Source organism: Amblyomma maculatum, chromosome 3 (genome assembly GCF_055883805.1).
Source record: "Amblyomma maculatum isolate TAMU_Amacu chromosome 3, ASM5588380v1, whole genome shotgun sequence".
Lineage (NCBI taxonomy): Eukaryota > Metazoa > Arthropoda > Arachnida > Ixodida > Ixodidae > Amblyomma > Amblyomma maculatum.
The window spans coordinates 93,954,294-93,960,490 of record NC_139346.1 but is presented as its reverse complement, the minus strand read 5'-3'; the positions used below and the strand labels follow the sequence as shown (position 1 = coordinate 93,960,490).

General features: G+C 41.4%; 1 pseudogene; it reads right to left on the bottom strand.

Annotated features, from left to right (window-relative positions):
* Nucleotides 1-1,133: 1,133 nt before the first annotated feature.
* LOC146195343 (uncharacterized) lies at nt 1,134-2,421 on the bottom strand (annotated as a pseudogene).
* Nucleotides 2,422-6,197: the final 3,776 nt, after the last annotated feature.

The following is a 6,197-nucleotide window of genomic DNA, read 5'->3' as shown; positions in this document are numbered from 1 at the left end:
TACAAAACCATAACAAAGAACTTCATGCGACTTTATATTGACATTAGTTACTGTTCATGTCTGGGTGTAGTATTGTACTATACGTTCTCAATGAAAACCAGAATATCGCAGAATCAATACATATATCTTGAACATTGATTCAAAACAATCCAGAACGAGCATTTATAACTGTCCGCCCCTTATGCACCTGCAGGTAAAAAGGTTCGTATGCACGTTCTGGAAAAGAATTCAACACCTCCCAGTCATCTGTTGCATTGACAACGTATACAGATGGAAATGCTTATCAAAATATCCAGTCTGAAGCACTTTTCCCAAGACTATCAGAACTTTGTTTACATATAATATTGTACACTGATTTATGAACTGGGGATGGGCATCCTAGTGCGTATTGCGGACAATAACACACCCTGCTTTATACGTCCTGCCATCCATGCTGACAGAGTCCGCGGAAAATGTGAGAGCTGTGTGCAAGTTGTGCTCAGCAATATGTTCCTTGACAATTTCAAGAAGGTTGCTGATGCACCACAAGGTGACAACCGGCATTGTTTAGGATGTCTTTCCTCTCACCACCGAGAAAATAGAAAGGCTGAAAAAACTGCTGCCGCAGTGCCAGGCTATGAGCAAGGTTCTTGAAGTTGTGAATTTTGTGGCAAACATCTTTGAAATATTGGTGCTTCGCTTCGAAGCGCATTGGCCAAAGCTCAATTAAAGGTCAAAATTTTTGTATGCATGATGGGTAGTGAGTCAGGTAGTGCATTTTGCATGGAACAGAGACAGATGGGAAGAACCTGGTAAAGTTCACACAGAAGACTGTGATTTTCTGCTGTAAATAGGGTAAGTAGGAGAATGAAATTTTTCGGCTCAACACAATATCCAGTATTTCGCGTAGAAGCAAGTAGAGATGCCAAGCATCATTTTCTGATGGTACGCTGTCCTCAACAAAAAGCGAGAAATTACAAAAAAAAAGCAGAAAGATTGCGTAGTAGATCCTTTAGGCGGTGCTTTTCCTTGCATGGATTCTTTTGTTAGGGGTTTTGGCTTGTTACGAATACCGCTTGCATCGTAGTTCCTTGTTCGGATGCACAGGTAGAGGTGCGAAAGATTAAAAAAAAACCCTTCTGAATTTAAGTAATTTATGATCTATATCTCATTGCAATTGGTATCACTCCTTCATGCAAATCATGCATAATATCTGGTAGCAGGTGCTGTGTAGGATCAAATCCCTCACATTGGATGACTCCTAACACCATACAGTGATGCAGTTGGAAGTCCAGCTCTTAACATGGTTAAGTGATGTTGGTACCCTGCTGGTGACCACAAAACTTAGTCACTTTCTTTGTGTTTGTGATTGATTTCAGTGCGCAATGCCATGCAAAAGCGGCAAATTCGTCGTGCGAAAAGCTGTATTTGAAACCACCCGTTCGATGGCTAGAGTATCACCAGAAAAAATATACACCGACCCTTTTAGCACTTCACCATTCACAACTATACCATTCCTTTCCAAGATACCGATATCTTGAAGCTGAGGGGAAAGAATCTTTGCAAGCCTATATTCGCATACATGTTTGTCTCTAACCAAAAGCACCAAATTTATCCCCGACAATCCTGAACGGTTCTTTGCGCTTAAATTCAGCACCGAGAAATAGACTGCATGTCATTTTGTGTTTGAGTCGGCGGCTTCCCAATGGATTACACACCTCAAAATCATCACTGTACATTTGCAGACGGATCTTGGTAGTGTCACCCGCAAAATATGGATGCTCACTAAACGCATCTCCATCAAACACTGAACACATGAAATCGTCCGCTTTCGCCTCCCAGCTAGGACCTTCAGACAACACATGCTCAAGTGTACATTTTAGGACACTAGAAATCGGCACATAGTTCATGGTGTCAACTTTTCTATTTTCCAATCTTCCCAGCTCTATTGTTCGTGGTTCAATGAATTGGAAATGAATCTTCCAATACCGTGTCCGACCAGATTCTGTCAGCAGTTGGTCAGGCTGCTCCATAGGCAGTACTCTTTTCGCAATTTCGGCCATTTAGGTATTTGTCTGCAGTTGCATATCTTCCATGATTTCTTTGAGAAAAAAATCACGTCATTGGCTATTTCATGAAGTGTTGATTCGGGAAGTCGCCGTCTTTCCTTCCACTTTAAAAGCAGTGTTGCAAGCTGCTTCACGCAGTCTGCAGTCCTACTTAGTCGATCTCAGTTTCTTCCGTTTCTTCATGCACATCAATCACTTCTGAAGCACACACATATCACTTTCAATTGCACTTTCCTCAAGCTGGGGAGCATCTGGAGCCGTGTTATCATCATGTGCCGGTTTTCACAACAACTCTTCTTGTAGGAGGAAAACAACCGGTATGTTCGCATGCAGCCACTCAGACCGCGTACCCAATTTTCCTCTGCCCATGCATTGTGTGAAGATGCCGGAAGAGTGACCTTATTGGGAAGACACGACTGCTGCATCCTGAGCATTGAAAGTAGTGGATTCGGGGCATCTGAAAATTAACGAGCGTACTTTCAGTAGCTGGTAATACTTCTGGGACATTATAACGCTAGACCAGAACAAAAAAATATGTTTGAAGACCACAATGATAGTACAAGCGTATATAATTCCTCTTACAATGTTTAGAGTGCAGTAAAACATATCGGGATTGCAGAACTGACTCATTTTTTTTTTACTTTTGCGTCTGTAGCTCGAATGATGAGTGCTATGTTGCTTCAATGTACCAGCCGATAATTTGGTTCAGAGGCCTTCATATATCCCACTGACCACCATGCAAGTAAACGCTTATGGTAACTACATAACGTATCAATAAACGTCTGAGCGAAGTCTAGCAGCTATGATTGACAGGAAGGACTCACTCCTGAAATCGTTCATGTTTTTATTGAGAATCGAGCAAAACAGCGCTAGGGGAGACGAAACACGTGAACGACCGACACATGCGCTGACTAGCAACCAAATGATTTATTGTTACCTGTGAGACAGCAATATAAAGGAAAAATAACAAGAGAGAAACACAAAAAAAAATCACAAAAAGGAATGCGCGCAACCACATTACCACATGAAAAAAACCAAGTCACTCATTCATATAGTCATATTCCTTAGGGTGTAACATTATCGATGGGCTGCTGATGCAGGTGCCTCTTAACATTTCTATATTGGAAGCCTCAGAGATAAGCCTGGATGTTTCATCTTCGTATCTGGCGATGATGGTGGTTTCCTTGAGATGCGCTTCGCAGTCATTACATTCTGTGCAATGGATGGCAAGATGGTTTACTTCTCTATATCTTTAGCATGTTCTCTTAGTCTATCATTGATGCAGCGTCCTGCCTCGCCGATGTAGAAATGGCCACATGACATCGAGAGCTTGTACACCACACCGATGCAACAGTCAACAAACTTCTTCTTGTACTTTTTCTGGCAGCCTCTTTTCGTGTTTCCATCGTCATTCACTCTTTTGCACAATCCGCTCAATCTGTTCTTGGCCAAACCAACCTATTACCAGCATTGCTGACAATTTTCTGGAGATTGTGCGAAAGTTTGTGCAAATGCGCGGGAGGGTAATATGGAAACTATTGCGGGTTCTGCATCGCAAGCAGCAAGCGCTAATTTGTTGAGAGCGGCAGTAAATGCACACGGTTATTCAGTTAGCTGTGTGATTAAGACAGCTATAATTCGATAGTAAAATACATATATAGGCAAAATATTAAAACACAATAAGCACTTTAATTGTCACAATACGCAGAAATGATATATTGAACGTTTCTAAACATATTTTCTGAAGAAAATAATGTAAATTTTTGAATCGGCAATCTAAAATAACACAACAGAAATGAGAAAACGAGCGAGGAAATTTTTTATGAAGATCAGATAACTAACTCCAGCACAGATAGTTCGAAGCATTCGCAAAACTGGCTGACGTATTCATGTCCTTTTTATGTTGAATCTGATATACTAGAAAACAATATCTCTTCTATAAATGGACTATTCCACGACAGCTGGCAAAATATTTGCGCTTGGCCAACTTCAATTTTCTTTTCTAAAAAAAATCGCTTATTGCACCAGCATTCCCAGAGAAAATCCACTCTTGGTGAAAAAAAAAAAAAAAAAAAGATACTGCCATCCTTGGCACAATCTGAAATCGTAAACGGTAGAAAAACGTAGCCCAAAATATAAAATGTAAATATGGTCTCTTTTGTCTCACAATATTCGTTTGAACTATATTTCTGTGCTTTTAAGAAAGCAGAGAATGCTAGAAAACTGTTTCATGTGTCAGAAAACGTAAAGAATAACAGAAACATATCTAATGTTCAGGAAATTTGCTTCACTTTTTTAGGAATAACCACCCGTCAATTAAATACAGAAGGTGGCCCTAGTAAATACATGAACGGTAGTAATACGTTGCACAGTAATTTTAATGGCCTCGCTTGATTGTGTTTAAAAAGAGCACTTTTAGTTAAATTTGGCAGTTAGACCAACTCAGTATACTCCAGCGTTGCACTGTGTCTGCTTTCCTCTGCAGTGCACGCTGAACGCGTGCGTATACGCAGGACTGCACTACTAGAATACTATGACGCTGTCCGCTTAATTCATTTTCAGCTGAATCACCGTCACGCGGATCCTCCGTGGCGCTAGTCTAGCGGTGGCCATTCCCTGCGCTCAGTCACGCGCTCACGTGAGACTCGCTCTTAAATCTCCAAGCAAGCGGCGTCACGCGGATGCAGCGGCAGGTGCGCCACTTGAGCCACCGATGACGCCCTCAAGGTTCGAGCGAACTTTATTTCCGTAAAAAAAAGAAAAAAGAGAAAGAAATATATATTTGTTAGAGAGACTCCACTCTCGCTCATGGCGCCATCTTCGCAGGCTCGCGTCCTCTCACTACAGAAAATATAGTGTTTCTCAAGCAAGCTGATGGTGTCGCTCAGGTTCTGGGCTGCAGACGATTTGACGCATCGACGAAAAAGCAGATCACGAGGTTACCCACCAGCTGAAGGTTTTGCGAGTACTTACGTTCTGATAAGCTTTTCTTTTCTTTTTTTTTTTTGTGAAGTTTCTTTTTCCAGCCCCACTTCCCGAAGAAGCTCCCTGTAGACGCGCTTGCTTCGTCTGAGTCATTCATTGAAATATTCAGCAAAAAACAACCCAAGAATAAAATACAGTATTACGCCTTAGACATTGTAATTTTATGGAAACGTAAATCTTAGCCGCGTAAAACCAAGTTTGGCAGCACTGCCTGTGTCCCTTACGTACCATGTAATGTTTTTGAAAATTTTTATCGGTGCTTTTTTTTATTTTTTTTTTCGTTTTCAGTGGCCTCTGAGGTTTCAGTTTCGGAAGCCACAAACATTCTTATGCGCGTATAGCCTATTTAGACCTCGGAGACCACAGCTATAATCAAAGGGAGAAAACAGCAGTGAATTTATGATGCACATCTTTATATGGCAGACAGAAAACTGAAATTCTGGCAGTGCTTGGTAAGATTTCCCCCTCACCGAAAAGTCTTTGGTCCTCAACCAAATACAATACTTTCAATTTATCGTCCACTTCAAATTTAAATTATAGCAATAATCTGTCACATCTTGTGCTGCCGGCTGCTATAGTGGAATACAACTTGAAATAAAATCAGCAATCGGTAACTATTAAGAATGGTAAACAGCGTGTCTATTTATTACTCCGCTGAACAATAAATAAAATCAGTTTTGATATTTGACTATAGCAAACAATCCAGACTCATCAAAAGTTTTGAGATTATGATTTGGTCTCGGTTAACTTTGCATATAGGCAACAAGAAAAGGTTTAATAGCGGGCTATATATATTGTGACCGATCACCATGCTCTTTGCTGGTTGTCTTCGCTCAAAAATTTGACAGGCCGACTTGGCCGTTGGATTCTACGCCTGCAAGAATACAATTTCGACGTCACTTATAAATCGGGTCGCCAACACCAAGACGCCGACGCTCTTTCTCGCTGTCCACTTTCGGAATCGGCTTGCTGTTTTTCTTCCCCATGCATTTCCACCTATGACCACAGCCGACCATCTCTTTCCCCGACGTATATCACAACAGTTTCATTTGATGACTCTGAAAACAAACACGCTCTCCGCTCACAGCAATTAGCCGATGCCTACTGCCGACCCATCATCGACCGCCTTATTGGCGCTTCGGACCCACCCAATGCTCGGCTTCG